Source organism: Fundulus heteroclitus, unplaced genomic scaffold, assembly GCF_011125445.2.
Source record: "Fundulus heteroclitus isolate FHET01 unplaced genomic scaffold, MU-UCD_Fhet_4.1 scaffold_123, whole genome shotgun sequence".
Taxonomy (NCBI): domain Eukaryota; kingdom Metazoa; phylum Chordata; class Actinopteri; order Cyprinodontiformes; family Fundulidae; genus Fundulus; species Fundulus heteroclitus.
Window position 1 is genome coordinate 542739 of NW_023396535.1, and position 25570 is coordinate 568308.

Here is a 25570-nt window from a genome sequence, read left to right on the forward strand (position 1 = left end):
CAGAGTAAAGTCACAAAGAGGAAGTGATGCCACTGAGAGTAATGCATGAGTGCATGTTTAAGAGGAAAATCAAAATACATACTGAATCATTTGTAAAAAGAACTGACAGCAGGAAAGAACAGCATGGCTGCGTTACGATGGATTAAGATGTCATTACTTCTGACACTGATGCCTCAGTCTACAAGTAAGGATCATGATAACACAGAAAATCTTTCTCTGACCTAAACAACCATGTTTAACTGTATAACTGTAGTTGGGAGTCACAACTTTTTCACTTTTTTTTTTCTTCTATTTCAACAGCACAAAACCAGAAACGGCCAACTAACTTTACTGCCATGGTTGGAAATGAAGTCACTTTGCCTTGTGGAAACAAGAATGTCTCTCAGCATAGTTCTGAAACTATTTGGGTCTTTGGCAATGCAAAAGATAAATCAAAAACAACAAAACTAGTTCAACTTGGAAATTCTCACAAAGAACTGAAAACTATTTCAGATAAACTGAGTATTACAGCTGACTGTTCTCTGGTTCTAAGTAATGTCACAGTGAATGATGTCGGTCAGTATACCTGCCAGCAGACCATATCAGGACAACTATGTCACTTTTTAGTGTATCTGTCCATCATTAATAGTGAGTATTTACATCATTTCTAATAAAGACATTAAAATGTTTTATTTAATAGAGACAATGTTGTGATTACGTTTATTTTTCTCTCATAATTTCTCAATGTCACCAGTGGTTGAGCAGAAGAACCCTGATACGGTCACCTGGTTCTGCTCTGTGTTGGAATATGACCACTGTCTACATGAGGTGGAGTGGCTGTATGAGGGGAGGGAGGAAAAACCCTCAGATATGGCGATAATCAAACATTCCTGCTTTGCCACTGTGACATTTCCAACATCTTACCTTCATCAGCAATTAGTCAATTATCAGCCACTGATCTGTAAAGTGACAAACAGAGTCACTTATGTTGCTCAGAAGTTTCCCTTCAGTCTTCAGTCCTCAGGTGAGAGCATCATACAATGTTTAAATCTCTTTTTTAACAATATGTACTGTTATAAATCCAACTAAATATGTTAATGTTAACATATTAGTTTTAAATATGACATTGTTTTCCTGAAAGAAGTGACTTCTGCTGCTATTACACCTGAATATATATCAATACACATGTATATAAGTCATCGTGTTTTGTAAAGTTTGTTTTATGCTTATTTTATATCTTGCAAGGAGGAAATTTGACAAAAACAACTAAAGCGATAGAAAAACAAACAAAGCTCCATCATATATCAGAGCTCTGATTACCCCGTATGTTCCTAACAGAGCACTGCAGGTCTGCTGGTGGTTCCTAGAGTCTCTAAAAGTAGAATGGGAGGCAGATCCTTTAGCTATCAGGCTCCTCTCCTATGGAACCAACTCCCAGTTTTGGTCCGTGAGGCTGACACCCCGTCTACTTTTAAAACTAATCTTAAAACTTTCCTTTTTGACAAAGCTTCTAGTCAGAGTGGCTCATGTTACTCTGAGCTACCTCTATAGTTATGCTGCTATAGGCTTAGGCTGCTGGAGGACATCAGGGCCTATTTCTCTCACTCTGCTGAGTTATACTGTTCTCCAGTTTTGCATTGTATTACATTGAAATGACTGTTGTCATTTCAGCTTTTAACTTTTTGCTCTCTCTCTTTTTTCTTCATAGTAGGCACACCTGGTCTGACGTTCTGTTAACTGTGACATCATCCAGGGAAGACAGATCACCCGCTATCACCATATAATGTAGAACAGATTACTGGATCAATGTGTGCTTCTGTGCTTTTTGTCTTGTGTCTCTGCTCTGTCTTCTGTAACCCCCAGTCGATCGAGGCAGATGACCGTTCATACTGAGCCTGGTTTTGCTGGAGGTTTTCCTTCCCGTTAATGGGAGTTTTTCTTTCCACTGTCACTTCATGCTTGCTCAGTATGAGGGATTGCAGCAAAGCCATGGACAATGCAGACTACTCTCCCTGTGGCTCTATGCTTCTCCAGGAGTGAATGCTGCTTGTCGGGACTTTGAAGCAATCAACTGGTTCCTTTATATAGAAATTTTTTGACCAATCTGTATAATCTGACCCAATCTTGAGATGACATGTTTCATGAATTGGCGCTATATAAATAAAATTGAATTGAATTGAATTGAAAACTCATCAGTTCCTACATCAACGCCACAGACAAGTAAGTTGACAAAATCAAAAATGAAACCAATACAGGGACCAGGCCTTCCTTCTCATCTAATCATTAACTGTCTAAGTCTAAGTCTAACTAGCATAGGTTTCTTTCAGACTGAAAACTGGCTGTCTGCTGATTTCTTAGGAACATTTCAGCAAATTTGAATTGAAGAATAATTGCATTTGTAGAAGTAGATTGTGTTTAGTATTATTATTTCTCTTTGCAGGTTTGTCATGGTGGTATATTATTATTCCCCTATCCCTAGCTGTACTCTTATCAGCTGTTGTTTTGGTCATCATCCGATGGAGGCAAACTAAAGGTGAGATAATTTTCAGATGGATCTTTTATTTATAAATGATTCTGTATCATATCTATTTTTTGAAAATATGACACATGGTATTTCCTATTTAAATTTTAACATATGACGTGTTTGTGCATAGTACTAGAGTTAGCAACAGTAGTCAGTGACTCGATGGAAAAATAGCCTGACATTCAAGTCCATTTCTATGTTTTTTTTCAGAAAATGAAAGTCAAGTTAAAGCCAGTGGGGTGAGATTGAACACTTTAAAATGAAAGATTTTGGATTTTGTACAACAAAGAAAAAGTTTGATATTAGATGTGTATTTGTTTTCTATACAAGAAATAATTTAGTATAGCAATAACAAGTAGTGCTAAAACTGTCTTAAAAAATTAGTTGCAACAACAAGATCAAGAGTTCATGTCTTTAGAAAAAAAATCAGACATTAAGGATTCTTCTGTAAAATCTTACGTTTACTTGAATCCAGGCTGTGAATAAGTTCCTTGAATAACTGTATACTACAGGCTACTTACTGTGTGAATTTGTTTATCAAAGATGTCCCACTATGAAGTGGCAATCAAGCCAGACCTGAGCCCAGACTCTGCAGGAGCCACAGTTGTTCCAGAAACCAGTCAGAAAGAAGTAGGAACACACAAAACCACGCATTTTTGTATTGTCGTCCATATCACAATATTGTACTGACCTCTGGGTTTTTTTTTTTGCATGGCATTTAAGCCTAACTCCATTCACAATTTTAACCTAGGCCCTTTACCCAAAAGGGGTTCCTGCCACATTAGGACCCCTCTTTATGCTTTGGTCCCCATAAGGCCCATGGGTCTTCAGAAGATTAGTGAATATACCAGAAAAGTGTCAAAACAGGTAGCATAAACATGTTCATGTAAAAATCCACACACAACACTACAGAGTAAATCACACAGTTCTGTTTATTATTGTGCAGTTCTGAGCCCAGATGTAATGAAACTGTATCTTTAAAATACAAGCAGGAACAACTATTATGATGAATAACCTAGAATAAACAAAATATATGTGGGGTTTATTTTGGAGAAATATTAATGAACATCTGATTTTCTCGATCCAGACTGATCCTGGGGAAGGTGTTTCCTACGCCTCCTTTAACTTCAATGAAACCAAGAGGAAACCAGGCAATGTGAGTATTTAAGTGCATTATACCAATGAAGCTGAAGATCTTTTCCATGTACTTATTACATTACCGTACTTCTATTTAGATTTTTTGAACTAAATCATTCAAATTTTTAAAGATTTGTTTATGATCTTTTTAGAACTTCAATGTATCCTACTGTAAATTTGTTATGATTGATGAATTTGGTAAGATTGATGTACATGTCATATTTCCTTTCAGGTTGAAACAGTGGTCTACAGCACTGTGAACACTTCCTCCCCTTCTGCTAGAGTTTTCTCTGATACAAACACTCTTTATTCTACTGCTAATAAAAAACGGAAATTGTAATGATATTTTTATAGGTTGTACGACCAAACTAGATAGCTAGATAGAGTCCTCAGAGCAGCAGGTCACAGGTTTAACACTTAACTCAAAACTCATGCAATATATTTTCTTCTTTATTTTCTTTCCAGTAAAGCAACAGTTAAATATAATTAACAATCAGTACAGATGTGATTTGTCTATTATGTTTCATGAAAAATTAGCCTAACTGTGTACATTACAGCTATTTTCTATTTAGCAGCTTAATAGCATTCAGTAGTTAAGAAATATTTCAACTTTGTTATAAATATTTGTATTTTTCACTAGCGATGATACACATAGGAAGATCAAAAGAGAGCTTTAATGTAATGTATTTTTGCACCCCCTACAAGGGTAAATTAAATAATGTGATAATTTCTGTGTTATCCTTTTAACTACCCATTAAAGTGGACATTGCCGTCTTTTTTTCCCTATAATTCTATTACATATCTCCAAATTATAATGTTAAGTTCCCACATTGTAGCAGACGGATTTGATCAGAAATAGGTTTTGATCAGATTTACAAGGTTTGTGTTGTGTTTTTGATAATCTGACAAACAAGACGGTGTAGTGATATAGATTATTTTGCTATCTTTGACTTCCAGCAAATCAGTTGGTCATGAAGGTACTTAATTGTCCATGTTTCTTCTATTAATTTCACATGGCCAGTATTCTGCAAAACTTGTCACCTTAATCCACTGTTCCAATAGGGGGATTCCTGCTGTTTTATTCCCATGACAACAAAGGTTTTGAGTCTGACTGGATAGAGAATTTTAATGGACCGACCAGGAATAAAAAAATGCTCTATAAAGGAAGTTGACCACTGGTAATGGGACTGTCCTTCTCATCCTTGCTGATGACTGCTTGGCAAATCTGTGTTACTGCTTTGTACCATTTTCTTTTTATTAACATTTTATTGGTGGGTCTTGGAGGACTAGGTAGGTTTGAAGTGTTAAGGATAATGAGTTTACAGATGCTGGAGCTGCAGAAAGTAGTTAATGGGGAGACAACAGATAACCCACGGACTATGGAGACTCAGAGGCTGACATGCTTAGATTGGACAGAATACTGACATTCCCAACATTTGGTGCAAATTAATTAATTTTATTTTATTGCTTTTTTTGGGGGGGGGGGGGCACAAATATATATTCAAATATCACACAATTTTTTTTTTCACTTTTACAAGGACTCTTCTCAATTTTGTGGGATTGTCATATTACTTTTACTTGTCACAGTAGTGTTTGGATGTAGATTAGGTAGCACCACAAGGGGGCACCTTTTAGCCTTTTTTGCAGTAATCCTGTACTGAGAGAACTCATGCCATGCTCTTGCTTTAACAGGACATGCCTATATGTTGCTTTTCATGATTGAAAAGGCATATATAGGTTTAGTGCCGTGGAGACCTGATTTTGTATGGTCAGTTTGAGTGTACCTTATAAATAAAGGGAATATGTGGAATGTATCAATTTGTCTGGGTGTTTGACTCAAGAGAGAGCTAAAGAAGCAAACCACCTGTTGCTAGGTCTCCATTTATGCACTGCACCATCACGTACTACTGTCCTATTTTTCATCCCAGGGTCAGAGATGGGGTCAACACAATCCAAATGGACCAGCTAACGAGAGCACACCCCATGAACCTAGAGGAGCTGCCTCCTCCGCACCCTGCCCTTCGTACTTAAGCCCCACACACTATTCATGGGGAGAGCATAAGTGTCAGCCCCAGCCCAAACCCCCAGGACTCAACACCCATCCCTAGCCCAGACCCCCGACTACGTGGCCCGCTCCTCCAGGCCTCAAACTCCAGACTTCAATTGGAGAACAAGGGTGTGAAACAGACCAGAAGCCTGTCTCCGCCCATGGCAGCGGGGAGTGGGGGTGCAGCAGCACCCCCTAATGGCGAGAGGGAGATTTAAAAAAAAATTATTAAAAATACTTAGCACAATTTATAAATTTCTTAAGAATATTTTGGGAAAGGATTTTGACTTTTTTTAATTTTACTATTACATGTATTTGGATTTTAATTTAATTGTTTTGAGGCCTAATCGACACAAGTTCACAGAAGTTACATTGTCATGGCAACGTCAAGCAAGCTAGTGGTTGCCGAGTAAAGAGGTATCCCGCTCACGTCAGCAGACTAGTAATAGGCCCTGGGCCAGAATTTGCACATATTCACCTGAGAATTGATGATGTCTGTGTTGCGTGCACTGAGGTGTATATGACAATAAAGTAGTGACTCTCAATCTATTTGTTTCTTTTTAGTTGTATATTAAATAGGCCTATAGGCTCATGGGTCTTTTTTTTTAAAACAATTACTTCCAGCGGCCCTGTCTCCGCCTTCTTAAATGTCGTGTTGTTGAATGTTGTTTCAAGTGCATTTAAACCTGGGGGGATGGCTAAAAGAGGGGCACCCGGTGCAGACCCCCCGAGTCCTCCAGAAGGCAGCCGATAGCATGACCCCCCCACACACATGCCACCCATAACCCCTCAGTGCCTAAAAGCAGTTTTTTTTTAGTTTTGTAAAGGGCTCCCAGCCCCAAAAGATCTCCTGTAAGCCAGCTTGCCCAAAACCATACGGACCCCTTGATCTCCAGGCAGAATCAAAACCGAGAATCAAACAGACAAGGCTACCTCCCATCCCCTCCCTTCCACCACAGAAGAAAATAACATTTATATTACACTCACCACAACATTTAAATAACTCCCAGAACACATGACAGTAGACACCCAGCCCCCCCCCCCCCCACCCCCCCCCACCACCACCACCACCCCTCCTGCACATCCCCCCACCAGCAGAATACACCTGCTATGAGATGTTCAGGACCAAACTCCCCACCAGCTTGATAGGCCCAACTCAAGTTAAACAAATCACCTTAGTATCACTCAGAGAAACTCACATTTATGAAATGTCTCCTATTCACCTTCTCTGCATCAGAAATTGATTTTTAAAGATAGAACAACATGAGTCATAAATTTACTTTCCCCAATGAGTGCATTTGTTTTGTTTTGTTTTGTTAGTTTATTTTTTTGCACATTTTCCTCACATTAACTGTGATGTGAATATTGAGTTTCATTTTAAAGTAGAACTTATTTCCACAAAAACCACATGACCCTTGCCGCAGTGTCCCACACTAGTACAAATGACATAGCTTTCAGAAACTAACACCTCTTTAACCACCTTTCTACCACTATCAGGTCATAAAGCTATTAAAAAAGTTACTTTTGATAAAGTAAAAGCAAAAAAAAAGCAATAAGAAAATTAACAAAGCACAAAAACCAGTGTAGAGGTGCATGCTTTTACAATGTTTATCGGTGCTGGAGAGGTCAGTTAAATTCAAATAGGTCCCCGCATTCACGTGAGTAAAACTGCCAATAGAAACTAACACTTCAGTACCCACAGCCAGACAACTATGATGTTTCATGTGACATCATGCATTGGCAGCCATATGGTCAGCCATTTTTCCTGTAGTGTGTTAAATGAAAATGCACCCAGTCTCTAAAATAGATCTTTACTCACACTTTGGTGTTCCCCTCCGAATAACATCGCTTTTATAGAGGCTGAAATACCAAAATGTTTTTAACAAGTCCCTTCAGTAACAGGTGAGAAAAAGCAAGATGAAGTCAGAGTGAGGTAGTGGAATCGCAAACCACACCAAGTGCATACGTGTTTTTATGCCAACATATTTAAAACAAAGGCATTCGTGATCTAGACAACAAGAGAAGACAGACAGAAGCAGCATGCTTCCATACGGGTGGATCAAAATGTTTTTACTCCTGATGGTGACGCGTCAGTTGACAGGTAAGACAGGATCTGTAAACCATATTCTCCATGAATTTTACTCTGCAGCCACTTTTGCTTTCTAAGAGCCAAAGAGTAATTAGATTAGATTATCGTGCTTTCTGAGGTTCAGTCAGAAAATATAAAGCACATACATATTGGGTTGCTTCTTTATGCACCATGCTGCTAATCATATTATGACGGCACAATTTGTTTCATATTGATGAGATATGACAGAGCACGGGTCTGCCATGCTAACCTTGGTAAAATTAGAAACAAGCAGTAACCACAAGTTACCAAAGTGATTAATTCTGTGCAGCTGGCCCACTCCCGATCAGGCTAACAGCTAGACTTAGTTAATCCTGGTGATTTATCTGTTCAGTCATTGGTCACACTGATAAGAGACCAGTGAGTTTTGTCAATTGCACTGTTTTCTTATCTGTTTTTTATTTATTTTTTATCAGCCTGCATTAAAATACCACTGATGCACATTGGTATTCAGTCAAGTACTATAATTATTTTAAAATTATGATGGTATCCTATACCATTATTAACCTTATTATTATTATCCATGTGGGTATTACTACTGTTCCACCTGTTTTAAAAACTGCAATTGTTCTGAGTTTAACAGAAAGGCCTTTTATAGACCATAGCATGTGTTGAAAGAATTAGAATGGCTGATGAAGAAGCAAAGGCGTTGTCAATAAAGGCTGGTGTTACACCATTTTCCAGGAAATTCTGTGACTCTAGGGGGCGCTGTTTTGCTCACTCCGCCAGAAAAAAACATGATTCCCCACAAGTGCACAAAATATGCAATCTCACAGCCCCAAAAGGAAATATACTAATATATACACACACACACACACACACACACACATATATATATATATATATATATATATATATATATATATATATATATATATATATATATATATATGCAAATGTAGTTGACAGTTCAGTTCAGCTAATTATAGTTTTGTACAGTCCAGTTTATTGACCACTCCTCCAAATCTGAGCCTGGACAGCCTGGACGGGCTGATTCACCGATCACTTCCCAGCTAAAGATCCCAGTCACTTAATTTCAATAAAGGTGCCCTGACATAGCTGTAAAAAGCATATCATTAATATTGCTGCATATTTAAAACCTCCAAAGAATTTCATAAACAAAACATCAGCTGATTGTTTTGTCAGGCCAAATGTCCCTTCTCAGTTTCAAGGGTTGGGTATGGTGTGCGGCTACTACCTAGATGACTTCACTCTGAATGGCTTTCCTTAATGGCGTGCTCCGACTGGAGAATATGAATTACGTAGAAGATAACCTACGTAGAAAATGGAACTGTTTCCTGATGAGACCATTTTTGAGCAAAGAAACAAAGCTGACCACGCTGACCACGTTTTACCCTTCATGGACGTTTTACCCTTCATAGTTGAGCAAACCTAACCTGACCCTAGCCAGATGTATTTCGCTCCGCCTAGCTCCACTCATCCATCTGGAACAGATCCACAGGAATGGCGTTTCAGAAGGCTGTGCCTTATCAAAAATCCTTGCATATGATTGGATAAGCCACTTGTCTGACATCTTTATCGACGTCCTATTTCAACCACTCACACCGAAACTAACCCGTGACGCTGTGAGAGCGACACTTTTTAAAATGTGTGCAGCTCTAGTGGGACGCGTTTTATTGACAGTGAGCTGACAGGAAGAGGGGGGGAGACAGGCGTTAAAGCGCCGCGGGTTGGAGTCGATCCCGGGCCGACCACGTTGAGGACTAAAGGCCTCCTAACATGGTTCGTGCTAACTGCACCGCCATGGACGCCGCGTTCGCCACAGGCGCGCCCCGGAAAACAAAACTTGGCTAATCCGGTCGGGAGAAGGGCGAAAACATTGTTTCCACCAACAAAAGCCTTCAGAGTCATTCTCTGATGTTCTTTTAATGAAACAATATTAGGTAGATTGGACAACATGGAAGAAATAGCATCATCAATGTTAACGCTTGCTTCCTCGATGCGAGCTGCCATTGTTGTCTGAATCAAAACAGTCTCACGTCGCGTCTCCACTACGTCACATCTATGAAACTCCAGTCCTGCGTCCTGATTGGCTGGACAATAAAATTGGTTGAAAAAAATCACTCTCTATGGAAGATTTCCCAGATGGATGTAAGTGAAGCTAGGCGGAGCGATATGAATCTGGCTAGGGTCAGGTTAGAGCAAACCTATATTGCCTACATTTCTTGTGATAAATTCCACAATTCTCACACTTTAACTAACTCACACCATCACATCATTAATTGTATTTGTTGAATACAGCCGAGGAATGCTTAAGTTGGTTAAGGTCAAACATTCCAATAGCTTATAACTGGAACATACAAGAAGGACATGGAAAAATACAGCACAATCAGGTGTCTGTCAGGTCTAGACATGTAATCATTGTGCAAAGTAACAGGGCTAATCTTTCTGTGACTTGACTTGAAATAGATCAATATTTCCCTGTATAGTCTGGTCCACAGAGGGGATGTTTGTCTCTGCATTTAACCCATCCCTTAGGGAGCAGTTTACTGCCACACTGAGTGGCGCATGGGGAGCGTTCTTTGGTCAAGGGTCTTGCTCAGGGACCCAGAGTGACAGACTGAGTTTCAAAACCTGCAACCTTTGCAGCCTCAAAGATTCAAACACCAGTCTTTCTGAAGGCACTAGACCACCACCCCCACATTAAAAACGAATGACTTGTGACTTGATTGTGAATGTCTTTACTTGAAATGACTCCAAACTGTATTAAAAATTAAACATTGATCAGAATCAGGCTCCTGCTGGAGTGGAAGTTGAGACAGGTGTGGCTTGTCGCACATCTTGTTTTGCTCCACAGACAGTGCTCAACAGTTCAGCTAGTTGTAAAATTTCACTCATTGCTCCTTTAACATTCATTATGACTTGAAATTTACCCCATAGGAGTTAGTAATTGTTAGTCTTGATTTGTAACTTGACTTGAGATTTACCAATCTTGTCCTGTGCTTTGACTTTGCAAATTAATGACTTGGTCCCACCTCTGCAAAATACATTGAATTGTACTTGAAGACTAAGTTTTACAATATGGTGAACATTTTATTAATGTCACAGCCTGACTAGAAAACTGAAATTACCTGTTATCATGTTGATCATCCCAATGATCAACATGTAATATCTCTTATTTCTTCTCTTTCAACAGGAGCAGGGTTTCACAGTGAACTGCATTTCACCATCAGAGAGGGAAAGGATGTCACTTTTCCATGTAAAAATGTGATGTATAATCAGGACAAGTGTAACCACACCAACTGGATATACCGTAACTTAAGAACCGATAAAGGAGTGATGTTCTTTGAACATGGAAAGATTCAAAAAGCAGTCAAAACCAAATCACACAGACTGAGAATTGCAGAAAACTGTTCTCTGGTAATAAGGAAGGTCATAGTGGAAGATACTGGTCACTACTACTGCAGACAGTTTGCAGCGGGACGACAACAAAGACCAGATGCTCTGGTCATCCTGTTTGTTTTTGACAGTGAGTAATTCTATTATTCAAATTCACTGCATTATATAATGCTGAATTTTACAATGTTTTCAATTATAGCATTTCTTTCTGTTGTAAAGGTTCAGTAGATTTTCATTATTTTCAGTTTTGTCCAAGATAAAGTTTATTTGCTAACTGTGGCCTTGAGTGTATCAGACGATGGTGCATTCATATGATAGACTCATGCCACTGCACAGTAATCTACATCATTCATAAAGGGTCTTCTACCTGTCCCTTTGACTCAAACATGAATCTTATCAAACACTAAATCTATTTGCATGCTTTAAGCTTCTCAGGATGTTTTCCTAGAATTCTCCATCACGCTGCCAGGATACCAAATTAGTTTTCGATCACTTAACTAGCTCTGCAGTTTCTGCAGTTATAGACTTTCTGCCCATTATCAAGGTTTGCACCTGTAAGATGAGAATAAAATGTACACATATTAAAAATCTTCACATCTTTGTCAAGTGCTTGGATGTAAACTGGCATTACTATCAGGCACAATGTGTGCAACTTCTGGTGTTGGTTCCAGGGAGATGATCAGGCCTGGGTAGACCGAGGGTTCCTATGCGGTAGTATGAAACCAAACTCACTGTTTTGGATAAGATAAGATAAGATAGGCTTTATTGATCTCACATTGGAGAAATCCCCCCCATTGCCCTCATGGCCGTCTGCACCAATTCTTGTCACAGACTCATTCACCGCCATTTTTTCTTGTATAGTAACAGGGTTAATATGGTTCCTTCTGTGCTGTATGTCAGGTGTTATGCGGTGAATCAGATCATCAAACCCGTGTGGAGGCATTCAAAAGTAGCTGAAGTGCATTTCATCATCCAACACACACACATCGGCTTTACAGGCAGGCTGCATTCCCCATCTCCATGTCTTTTTGTATGCAACAGACAAACATACCAACTTCTTCTATGTCATTTATTTCTGTTTAGCTGCCTTAAACACCAACTCTTCCTCATGCATGTTTTTGATCCTGCATGTGACCATTTTAGTTGTGTGACATCAAGTGTCTCTAGCCCTCACCCCAACCTCAAAAGAAGGTTTCTTGGGAGTTCCTCCAACGCTACTGGCCTACAGAACTCTTAGCATCCTCATGACGGCCTCCTGGTCACCCACCTGAACTTGGGCTTTACTCATGATGCTCTGGTCGCCTGCCTGAACTTTGGTTCTGGTTTTCTTGCCCTCCTTTCGAGGAGCAGATCAAGCCATGAACAGAAGCCCAGGGGCGCCCCGCATGCTAGATTGAATATAATAGTCATTCATGCATTTAGTATACTGTTTTGAGATATACTTTTAATAGAGCATATCTGCCTTGGCACATGTAGGCATATGGTATGCCTGCATCACCATTACAGGACACATAAAAAACACATGCTTTGTTGTGATAAAGCCAACTGTTAAGTATTATTTTGTTCTCACTTTACTGGGTGTTTAATATTTTTCTCAGATATGAAGACAACAGCCACAACAAGAAGATTAACCACGACAACAATACCAAGAAAGACAACAAAACTGAAAACCATAGTGAATACTAAAAAATCTAAACTCACAACATCAAGAAGGAACAATTGGCCAATATCAGCAACCACAGATCCATTGACAAAAATAAATTCAACAAAAGATGACGGTAGGGATTTTTTCTCCTTTTCCAAAACATCTTCAACCTACTTTTATTAAACATCAAGGCTTACAAACTTCTCCTTAATACCTTCAGTTGATTACATGTACATTTAAAAAGTAATCTAGTTGACATAGTACTATTGAATTATAAATTTATTTTTTACCCGGCAATCTGCCTGTACAATTTCTCAGTTATCCAGGTCATAACAACAGTAGTGGTTATTTCTTTGTGGTTAACTCTTTGTTAACCAATCTTCTATGAGATATCTTTTTTTTTCTTGTCCAGATTCACATGTATTTGGAGAAACAAAAGTGTAAAAACGTTGAACCCTTGCATATATGATATTGCATTTCAGTCAACATATTATATTTTACTTAGGTCTAAGGGTGAGGTTCCTTGCACTCAAAAATTAACTTTCTCCCATGGATTTCATCCTGTTACAATGTTCTTTTCCCGTCTTACACCTAAAGCCTAAAACCTGGTTGATCTCAAAGATCTTTGGTTTAGCTCCGCATTAATATTGTCTTCTTGACATATTTCGGTGTAATCAATTTGTCCTATAAAGTGGCAAAGGTTTATTGTGAGTCAGGGCCTGGTTAAACCGAATGAACAAAAAGATCTGAACATTTTGCACACAGACAATACATTTAGGACATGGACAATGGTGCTATGCCAGTTATTTAGAGACCTTCCTCTTTTACTCCTACAATAGTGTTTTTTGATTTTTAAATAATCCCAACACTAAGTATAAGCGTAATAATTTCCTGTAAAGTACATGTTATTTTTAACGTTTCAATTGTTTCTGTCAACAGCCACAAACGGGACACTTGTATCCTTCTACATTGTCCAAACTGGAGATGACATTACTTTACCCTTTGGAAATGGGCTCAACAACAAAAGCTGTGAAAGTATTACCTGGGTCTTCAGTGATTCCAGAAACATGAAAACAGTGACCCTGCTGGAAAGTGGACAATTTCTGAACATTGCAGAAACTAAATCGAACAGATTGTTTATCACTCCCAACTGTTCTCTGGTTATCAAGAACTTCACACTTCATGATGTTGGTTGTTACACCGAGAGAAATTACTTCTTAGAACAAGAACAAGGACCAACCATCCAAATTTATGTTTCTCTCATTCATTGTGAGTTTTGCTTATTATTAATTATTATTTTGATATCAGCTTGTTAAACCCTTACTTTCTTTATTTTGTCTCTAATCATGAGGACTGGCAACACGGCATTCTACCATGACACCATTATGTCTCATTCGATGTTTCTTTTTTATTACATCTCTTACTCCATCAGTGGCTGAACGGAGGAAAGATGGCAAAGTCAGTTTGGTCTGCTCCATGTCAGAATTTGACCTCTGCATGCACTCAGTGAAGTGGATGTTTGAGGGTGGAGAGGGAACGTCCTCAAAGTTGGAGATATCAGAAAGTTCCTGCTCCTCCACTGTGACTTTCACAGCATCGGACCCAAAACAGAAGTCACAACTTTTTAAGTGCAAAGTGATTAATTATTACACTAACCAAGTTCAGCTGTTTGTCTTTAAACCTCGGTCCTCAGCTGACAAATCAGGTGAGAAGTCTTAGAAATGTTTTATTCTGAACTGTATTATATTTAAGAAATCTTAATTAAAAAATTTACAATCACCCTGAAAAGATTATATGGTGTATGGAGGTAATGTTACACTTATTGCATTGCATTTTGTTGCTTTCGAACACAAACAGCAGCAAATTCAATGTCACTGAGATTTAATTTTCTGTTAAGTTTTTTTCCTTGAACCAATGCTGCTCCAACTTGAAAAGAGTTAGGAATAAAGCAGAAGTACGCTTAACTCAATTCACCATCTTTATTATTACCTTTTGCAGGAGAGATTCACGTTGGATACCTTGACACCAGGAACCCACAAACAAAAGGTAAATAGTATGTAATTTTAACCCTGTTCCTTAGAATAACAACAAAAAAAGAATTTACTATTTTTAGACAAATGTAATTGTTTTTAAAATATCATTTTAATGCATACAATTATGTATTATCTTAAGCAGAAATTAACTGTATGAATTAAGCATTTAAATTATTTGATCAAATAGTCAATATTTGTTTCCATAATAATGTATTCTGTAATATTTACAAGTACGAACCTGATACTCAATCAACATAGAGTTACATTTTTAAATGTTTGTTGAAATGATGAGTAGTGGATGATGAGGCAGGCGAACAGAACCACACTGGACAGGAAGTCACAGATGTGATCAGAATGACCAGAAGCTGTAGATATTATCTTTATAGAAATCACCGTAAGCAGAGCAGACAATAGAATCCCTCAGGAATCCTCTTTTCCAACCAGTCCATACAAACACTAGCTGATGAACTAACAGGGCAGAATGAGGACTGGATCCAGGGAAACACAGAAGCAAACCAAGTGAGGCCACTGGCACAAACAACACATGCAGGCAGGTAGTAAGACGAGACATTCTGAGTGAGGTATAGGGAGTGACAGATGGGCAGAATTGTCTGTAATTAGTGGCAGCAGGTGGACCTGATCTAGTGCAGAGTGGTAGCTAGGATGTGGCAGCGTATGGACAATGTTTGATTTTTCAGGGTTTGAATTTTCAGTATTTGTAGTTTCAATGTTTGACTATTTAATGTCTAATTTTACAATGCCAAATCTCTTTTCAATATCGCTGCAAGTTGTCACTGGTTTAGCAGCATGGCAACGTTGATTGGCTGGTGACTGGTGGCTGGGAGGTGACTGAGCTAATAGGAAATGACCGGTGACTGATGGAAGAGAGGAATGAAACAATAAACAGTCCAGAAAAGTTAAAAAATAAACATAAAACTCAAAACCATGACAGTATTCACATATTATAGGTATTTACTCTAAACATTTTAGATGTAATCTAATACATTATTAGCCCCCTGGACCTGGAAAAAATCCTCAATTTAGTTTTATATGTATAAAGAACAAGTTTCAAATTTATTAAAGAACATTGGATAGCGACAAAGGCGTTCTGCAAAAGTTCAATGGCATTTGTAGGAGTGGATCCAGTCTCCCTGCATAGCAATGCAGATCTGCATCAGATACGTTCAGTCCCAACTCATTTATATAAATTATAAGTTGTAGATGACCTAATATAGATCCCTGTAGCACCCCATTGTGAGTAGCTGCAGCTTCACAACAAATATTATCATATTTAATGCATTGTGTCCCATTTCCAAGATTTTTTTTTTTTTTTTAACCAAGCAACAACTTCTTCGGAAAAACCAGTGTCAAAGTCTGACTGTCAAAGTTTCATGGTCAGCAGTATAAAATGCTTTTAACAAATCTATGAAAAGAGCTGCACGGCATTGCTTCTTGTTAAGAGCAACAAAACTATTGTTAACAACCTTCAATATAAGGTTATATAGTTTAAATAATAGTATGAAGCAACGCCACATAACTGTGAATTTTTCTGTTGTAGCCTCTCAGAATCAGAAGCATAATACAGCACCAAGTACCTGCCATGAGTACACAGGTCCTGAGTGGGCAGGTACAATTACTCATTAAGTGAATATTAGAATTAATATAATGAAGCATATAGTTCTGTTTGACATGTTAGATGATTCAGCACTAAATTCACGAAACTGACCTGAATTTATCAAATGATTAGTGCTGAGAATTATTACTATTTTCAACATTTGATTTAGCATCAGACGTAAAGCCAGTAGTGATGAGGGAATCACTCCTATTAGTTTGAAAGAAACTGGTGAGCTGTTTTAACAGAGTGCATTAAGCATTAGTTCTAATACAACTGCTTTCTATACCCAGACAATTTATTTTAATTATCAAAAGTAACATAGTAAATACACAAAGCCCACAGGTGAAAGGGAAGAGGCTTAAATTCAGCCTCACATTTGGATGCGGGTCCATATATTCTTCAATTAGATCACAGTAGAATTTTCTTTTTCATTTCTGTAATATAACACACAGTTTGATGATACCACATTTAATTCACTTTATCCCTTATATTGTGTTGATGTATTGGTTTATTTACTTATCTAAACTCTAACTTGACTTGTACAGTGAAGAGATGTCTGTTTCAGTAAGAATCTTATTTTATTTTCAGATTTTGTGCATTTAATCAGATGCATTGTTGTACCTGCGGGTTTGGCGGCTCTTATAATATCTGTCGTTATAGTCGAAATCTGGACAAAAACTAAAGGTGAGAAAATTCCCTAATGTAACCAGAGCAACCTGGATATTATTTAATTTTTTGGTTGAAAGCAAGCTAAAGTTGTCTGTTTTATTCCTTTCAGGAAAAGAAACGAAGACTGATGGGATGGTGGAGGTAAATCTGGATATATAAAATACTGTGGCTTATACTACTAAGGCTGCATGTAACACCCGGCACTCAAATGTTTTTTAAAATACAACCACAGTTTTACACACATTGAATGTTTTGTTGTTTTCCCACAGAGGAAAAATGATGAAGGTGAAGATCCAGTGATATATGAGCAGATTCGAGATGATTGCACTTCTGCAATGCTGCACTGATGAACAACTTCAAGATCTACTCCACAAAAAATGTTTAGAATTTAATCTGTCATTAAATATTATATTTACCAGACTAAGACAGAACACTTCATCCATTTCAACCCAATGTTGCCCCTGCAGCTGACGTATAACCTAAGGTGTGAGAACAGTAGTGTCACACATTATGCCATATAGAAAGGAGAGGCCAATCACCTTGTGCATCTCAAACGCTCGGCAAAGCAAAAAGTCATTATGCACAGATTGAGTGGGAAGCTCAGTCAATAGTATTCGGAGTAAAACACTTTCCCCAATATATTTTTGGTGAAAGTGTGCTTATCTACCCTTAACCTCCGTTTTCAGACCTCATACAGGTATCCCATTGCTTGCTGTCTGTCATATGCAGCGATGGGCCCTATTGTTGTCTGCTTATTAAGTCCAGGCAGTCTGACAGGCACAGTAATGTATATGGGCTCTTAAGACTCTTGTTTTCTGTGACACACCAAAAACCAACTCGAGCTTCCATTTTAAGGGCATACCTGTTGTTTCAATATTGATAGAAACGAGAGAATATAAGATCAGACTGTAGGCCAAAGCTAAAAGAAATGTGACACAGTTGCAGAGTCACTCTCTAAGAAACTGTCCCCTCACAGCAGGGTGCCCGTTCTATAAAGCTTAGCTCACCGGGAATATCTTTCTCTTTGCTCGCTGGTTCAGCTGCACATGGAGAGACGCTCTTCATATTCCTGTTTTTCCGTGGAGCTCGTGAAGAAAAGGTCTACACTGGAGAGGCAAAGCCACTGTTTGTCCACATGGAGTTTGTAAAAGTCAACAACAAAGGCATAGGTTAGGCAGAAATGAGCAGGGAAAGTTAAAATGGTTTATTTTTTATATGTTTTTACAGTTGATTTTAAGGCTTGACTGAGGTTAAGACCTGGAGCTTCCAGGCTAACGCTACTCTGTAGCGACCTTTGACACAATATTATGCTGTTGTGTTTTGGTGTTGTGTTTTATGGTTAGGATAAACTTTATTTCCATAAGGATTTTCAATACTGATGGGAAATTAATGTTTGTTTTCTGGTCCACCAATTATATCAAAATACTGTATTTTTCTGACTATAAGGCACACTTAAAATCCAAATTTTTCTCAAAGATTGATGGTGCGCCTTATATATGATTACCGCTTTGCTTACTGACTGATTCTATATGGTACAATGCGCTAAAAAAATCTGTTAAAATGTGTAAGTACGACTTTTGTAAGCAACGAAGCCGCACCACTCAATGGATATCTTCGTCCCACTGACAGAAAATCTGGGAATTGTAGGAATTTGCCCCAAGAAATAAGGCAGTACGCTTGATTATGAAGGGTAACACGTCCGCGGAGAGTCAGTGCAGAGTCCACCAAGCTCATAGTATGTGCACAGTACGCAGCCCGCGCCTGGAGTACGTGCTAGCAACAATAAACCTAGTAAGATAATTCAATATTAAAGTTATATTTATTTTCACCTTAGGTTAGAAACAAGGCAGTCTAGTTCAACTACTCTGTCCTCCCGACAGAGACAGATTGCTCTCCCTCTCAGGACAGAGCTGTGTACATGTAGGGGCGCAGTGATATTGCACACATGGGAAGAATATTTGGTGTACCTTATAATCCGATGTGCCTCATATGTGGACAAAGACACACATAGAGACATTAATTTACAGTGTGCCTTTTAATCCGCTGTGTCTTATGGTCTGTAAAATACGAAATAGCTTAAAAATCCTTTAGATGAGCTCCGAATGTCCGCTAGCCTTAGTGGCTATTAGCTTCTCTTAATAACTTACTACTAACCCTAGTAAATGTAACTATGGTTTGTTTAAACACAATGCTTGCTTTTGCTTCGTCTGACAGTTCTACAAGTAGTAGTACAGCATGAATAGGGAACATTAATGTCAATTTAAGGGTGTTTATCAAATTAATAGCCAAATGAAGTACTCCAACAAATTGTACCCATTCGATTTTTCGCCTACTGCTCCCTCTAGCTTCCTAAGTTACCAATTTGAGTCTTAATTATTTCTTGGGTAATAATTACATCAATACAAATCGAGGATCCTAAACGTTATTGATTTTAATTTGGTAGATCATTCTTTAAAATGTTATTTCCTTGAATAATGTTTTATCTAACTTGGAGTTGCATTGTGAATGTGTTGAACACATACTAAATGTTTTTTTTTTTCTAAATTAGCCAAGCTAATTTAACCTTATTCAACATTTTTTAATATGAACTTTGGTTCTCTAACTTGGAGCTGTAGAGAACGCAAGATTCACTGTATTATTCTTGATGGTTTTCAATTATTCCTTTTTGCCTTTGTGTGTACATACTGTAGTTAATTTGTTTCCTTAATCTTAATTTTTCTTCGTCATTTTAGTTAAGCTTCACTAGCCTAGTAGAAAAGATTTGTTAATTGAATATAGTGTTAATTCAAATAAGCAGCATTCTATAGTGGTGTTTTCTGGATGTTCATTTTATTTCTGTTAATAAATTCTTGAAATTGAAGAGAAGTCGTCACTCCTTTATTCCATATGTCTGCAAACTTTGCTGTTAAAAGAATGCCGGTGCTCGAAAAACCCTTTCAACTATTGTCCTAATATCAGCTAATTGAGCTAAAGAAGGAACGAACTTTCAGTCCAGTCTGGATGTCTGCTGTGGGGATGTCGTGTCATTATTCCACCAGCAGTAGAGGAGAACGTACTGGGCACTGTGGTGTAGTGAGAATGAAATCAAGGAGAAAGCAAAGTCATGTTTTGCATGTCAAAAAGTCAGACATCCCCCACACCTAGCCTACTTACATCCATGGGACTAACCTGAAGGACCAGAGCAATAAGTTGAAAAGCACATGTTCCTAGTGGTAGTGGACGCCCACAATAAACGGCCTGAGATTGTTCTTATAAAAATAATTACCTCCAAAAAAATTATAAAAGGGTTAAGATCCATCTTTAACTATCTTTAACTACTGGTCTGCCACAAAAGTTTGTGAGCAATATTGGTCCACAGTTAGAGTCCGAAGATCTTGGCCCCTTGCACTCATTCTTAATAGAATGTTCTTGGCAGGCATGCAGTAGTTTAGTCACAACCCTTTTGCCAGACTTGTTACCAAGGCCAAAGATTCACATGACACTATTAAACGTTTTAGATTCACATGATTCTAATTTTGACTTTTAGAGCCCATCACCATGGATCTCATGTCTTCGAAGTCATGTATTCAGGTCCTCTTAGACAAATAGTAGGCAAGGCTGAAAAATTAAGGGCAGGGTGTTCACAACAGTCCTTCCCAGACCCAGGAATTGTCTTCTGCTGAACTCAAGGTCTGTGGATGAAAGCTCATCTTTTTGAAATTGCTGCCCTTTTTGAGTTTAGCTTTTCAAGTAATTGTATTTGTACTCATCATCTTCCGGTCATCCTATATTGGGTCAGGAGGCAGCAGACTCTGCAGACACGCACAGACTTCCTTGTCACCAGATACCTGCTCCAACTCCTCTGGTGGGAAGCCTGAGACATTGCCAGGCCAACCAAGTGGTGTCATCTCTACAGTGTGTCCTGAGCCACCCCCTGGGAAAACCTCAGGAAAGAGGCGTCTCGAGGGCATTCCAAACAAATACCCAAACCATCTAATCTGACTCCTCTCAATGTGGGGGTAGGAATATGTAAACTTACATTTTGTAAGTACAACCTGTATATAACCTGTAACATTCTGCTAGAGCGTATGATAGACTCTGAATAGTTAATAAAGCTATTGGATCTCTCTTTCTGTTCTTGTGTTCTCACAACTTCACCATCTATGTGAAACTAACACCTCACTAACCACACACAGACCAACATGAGGTGTAAAATGATTTCATACTTTCGAACCAGCCTGAGACTTTATGCTGAAAAAAGTGTAACCAGTAAAATGTTTCACTAAACTATCATTACTTTGTACCATTGGGAAAAGATCTTATTTAACAAATACATACATGGAAGGTAGAATAATACAAAAACAATGTTCTCCATAAGGCTAAGTCAGGTTTAGGTGAGACATAAGATTAGGGACAGAGGGCAATGACTGCCAAATCCATAATTTATTGTAGTGATAAAAGAAAAGTTTAGAAAACCACCTGTAACAAGACATTATTCTTCTAAATGAACAGACCTGCATGTTTTAAAGGGCAAACATCCCGCTTTGCTGTAGACTTCAGAGGCACAAGAGTTTAATGCAAAGAATGTAAAAAAAAAACAGAGGTCTCATGGTGAGTAGGTTAAAAATAAATATGTAATTCAAAGAAAAGATATACCATGTCGTCATTATGAAGAAGTCACACCTCACAAAACCACACAGGGTGCATCACTTTTTCATCTTTAAGAGGAGATCACTTCAGGGATTGATTCATTTGTGAACTTGAACAATGGATGCTGTCAAATGGATGAAAATGTGTTTGTACTTCATGCTGATGCGAAATTTTATAGGTAAGAAAAAAAGCTAATTCCTGCTTAATTTTTATTGACGAATAATGATATCTAACTGGTAAAGAAATGTTTTCTTGTTGGTGTCACTTTTTTACTGACTCTTGAAAAAAAGATGAGATGGAAATTAAGATGATAAACGATCCCCAAAATCCATAATAGCAATTAACAGAAGATACTTTTTCATCTTTCGACAGAAGCGGCTGAGAAAAATGTCTTATTCTCCACTGCAAGAGTTGGAGATGACGCCACTCTACATTGTGAAAATGTAACAGATACTCGGAATAACTGTGACAGCACTGTCTGGCTGTTCAGTAATTCAACAAAGTCAGTAATACTTGTCCAAAATGATGAGGATCATGAAGAAGAAGCAACAGAACTGGGCAGACTGAACATAACTACAAACTGTTCCCTGGTTATAAAGAAGGTCAGAGTTGAAGATTCTGGTTGGTACTCCTGCAGACAGATCATATCGAGACAACAACAAGGACGAGATTATAGTATTTACCTCTTGGTTCTGGACAGTAAGTATTTGTATCGTACATTGCTTTGTTAGAATAACACACAAAATCTGTACAACGATTTCATATACAGAGATTAAATATTGGTACGTCTTTCTCAATATCTTCATTTTCACCAGTAACTGAACTGAAGACCAGTGAGAAAGTCACCTTGATCTGTTCTGTGTGGGAATATAATAAAGATTGCATACACAAAGTGGAGTGGCTCTATGTGGGGAAAGAAAACAGGACGGGAATGGAGATTTCAACAGGTTTCTGCTCTGCTAATGTAACATTTCCTACAAGCCCTCTTCTTCAGAATTCAAGCTACGAGCCGTTTATCTGTAAAATGACACATGGTCACACTAAAGAAGTCCAACTGTTTACCTTCAAACCACAGCCGCCAGGTGAGAAAATAGGTGAGTTATCTAAACACTTCAAAATGTTCTTAAACTCTAATTCTCTGTTTTATGAACCAATATCTGAATAACACATTAATCTGCGAAGGCAACATAATGTATTTTGCAAAGATACGGACTCATTTCCTATTTACCCCAGCTCTGTTTCTATGGCTGAAACACTTTTTACATGAAACTAAAAGTTAAAAAACAAAGTCACTAATATGAAGTATCCATTTAACATGCTCCTCTGTTTTGAAGAAACTGTACTAGAAGGTTAAGTTTTAAAAAGAAACTAGCACATTTATAAATGCATACTTCGTATAAGACGGTGTGATACAGGGTCAGGGTCGAGTATATATTACTTTTACCGTGACTTCAGCATCTCTTTGTTCATACTGAATTGCCTAATTGTCTATGACTAAACTTTATTTTGGTAAACTAATGATTAAGCATTTTTTTCAGAAAATAAGTCCCCAAACGTTTGCCCGGTATTTTCCTTTTTTCCCCACTTTTGGCCTTTAGTGTACATCTATCACACTGACCTTCTGATCTTTGTCAGATATTTAGATATTTTATAATGACATTCTGTGATTTTTTTTTAAATAAGTGTAATTACCTGCGGTAGATTAATATTATGCTGGTGTGAAAAGTGAATAAGTCCTTAGCTAAAACTTGACTTTAGACTTAAAGGTAATACAAACTTTGTTATTTTCAAAATCTTGTTTATAATTATTATAAGTACGATTGTTTTCTTAATTATCATGATACAATTTAAAATATACATTCAAAACTCCATATAAGTGGATTTATAGATAGCTTGCCTAAAAGGGCCCTCTGAGAAGCCTTCCTATTCACTATAATCTGCCTTATTTAGATATGCAAATAAGAAAATAGATATAAGACAGTTGTTGGAGGAGGTGTTGGAAGATGGAGGAGGAGGGAGCAGGCAGAGAGCTGCTGCCTTTTATCAGTCTGTGTATATGTTGTACTACCGCCAACTACCATTAGGGGGTGATGTTTCTCCCCATTATACCTGAGCCTAGTAAATATACCACAAGCGGAATCCACTGCATATTAAACACTGTTACATCTGCATGGAAGACATTAGTGAATCTGTGGAGTGCATCTTATGGCAGTACCTAAAATTTACTTCACTGCAGTCAGACATAGAAAATAGTCAGTGTGGTTTAGGGGGTAAGAATCAGACTTACCTAAGTACCCATATGCAGCTCCATGTTAACTATTCAGGTTTTCAAACTGCTAAATGGCAAGACGACCTGCTAGACACGGTAATATAAACATGAAACTTACTAATGGAAAGTGTTTATTTGCTGTTAAGTGAATTTATTCCTATAGAGAAAAGTTTATGATCCAGCATTAAGTCCTTGTCTCTCTACTTACTTCCTGTTCTTCATCCATTGTTGGTAAACCACATCAACACATCAAAATGGCCCCTATGAATACACACAAATCACACGACCGCCGATATCTGTCCCTGTATCTATGTTTTTCCAGGTTTTCTAGTTATTTGGAAATGTTCCCAGTGAACCCACCATCAGCACATCAAGTGAACTGATGCGACCTTAACACCAGCTCTTGTTAGATGCCAAGGATATAAACATTTTGAGTTGTTTAAAAAACATTAAACTTTTCTGAAACAGGAAGTCCATTTGAAAAACTATGAGCCTTCTGCCACTTTGAGGATTGTTCTACTTTTTGTAAACGCATTACCATATATCTGTCTATAAGCAAGGGACGCATTACTAACAATAATGTTAAACAACCTGACTTCAGAAAATTTTAACTATTCCATTAAATACAGAAATGTTGTTCTCAACACAAAACATGCAAGAGTTTACATGAAAGTTTTGATCATTAAAAGGAGAAACCACCAGACCAAGTGAAACTAACCCTCCGACGCTATCCCACCTGCAACTGCTGCTCAAATGTTGCAGTCATCACCAACAATAATAATTAATCTCTTACACACTCACTGCCTGGTCAAGGTTCATTCACCTCCGCATGCAGAACGCTCAAAACCAAAACTGATGGAATGACATATTTTCTAATTATTTCATCAAATAATTATCTGACAACTGTGGGACAGTCATAGAGTTTTCACTGTTATGTGCCGGATGGTATAATGATACCAAATGTGGTGAAAAACATTATTACAAGACATTCATGTCAATTCAAATGTAGCTTACACTGTAAAATCAAAGTTGAACATTTAATTCCACATACTTGATCCAAATACATAATCACTACATAAAACATGTGCCTGTCAGAAATGACACATATTTTAAATATGTGACAGAACTTGATGTTCTATAGAACCCTCTTGTTTTCCTGTAAGTTAGACCTGAATCCACAAATGTTTTCTTCAAAATACCAGCAAAATAGGAAGATAAAAGAAACCTGTGTTACAGAAGCTTTATCTATTTATGAATGTGTTGAATCATATCAATGTACAGTACAGCTGCATTTTGGCTTTGTGTTTTCTTAGATACAGATGTGAAAACTAAAACAACAATGCTTGTGAAAACACTCCTAGGTGCAACAACAAAATCACCAGGTACACAGTTAACCTCAAAAGGAAATGCCCTAACAGCTCAAAAAGGTAGTAACCACTGTTTAATTTGATTTCATTTATCCAATGTACGATAAAAAAAAAATTTATCTTTTAATTGCAAAAGAACATATTGCCATCATTAATATATTTTCTAAA

The 25570-nt window shown here is 37.8% G+C and overlaps 2 long non-coding RNA genes across 2 annotated transcripts; both read left to right on the forward strand.

Annotated features, from left to right (window-relative positions):
- Positions 1 to 2333: 2333 nt before the first annotated feature.
- Positions 2334 to 3958, forward strand: LOC118558337. Its single transcript, XR_004928318.1, has 5 exons — positions 2334 to 2512; positions 2714 to 2742; positions 3047 to 3133; positions 3591 to 3659; positions 3873 to 3958. It is a non-coding gene; the product is annotated as an uncharacterized LOC118558337 (long non-coding RNA).
- Positions 3959 to 17056: 13098 nt separating this feature from the next.
- Positions 17057 to 17618, forward strand: LOC118558336. The gene is made up of 3 exons (XR_004928317.1): positions 17057 to 17152; positions 17247 to 17278; positions 17407 to 17618. It is a non-coding gene; the product is annotated as an uncharacterized LOC118558336 (long non-coding RNA).
- Positions 17619 to 25570: the final 7952 nt, after the last annotated feature.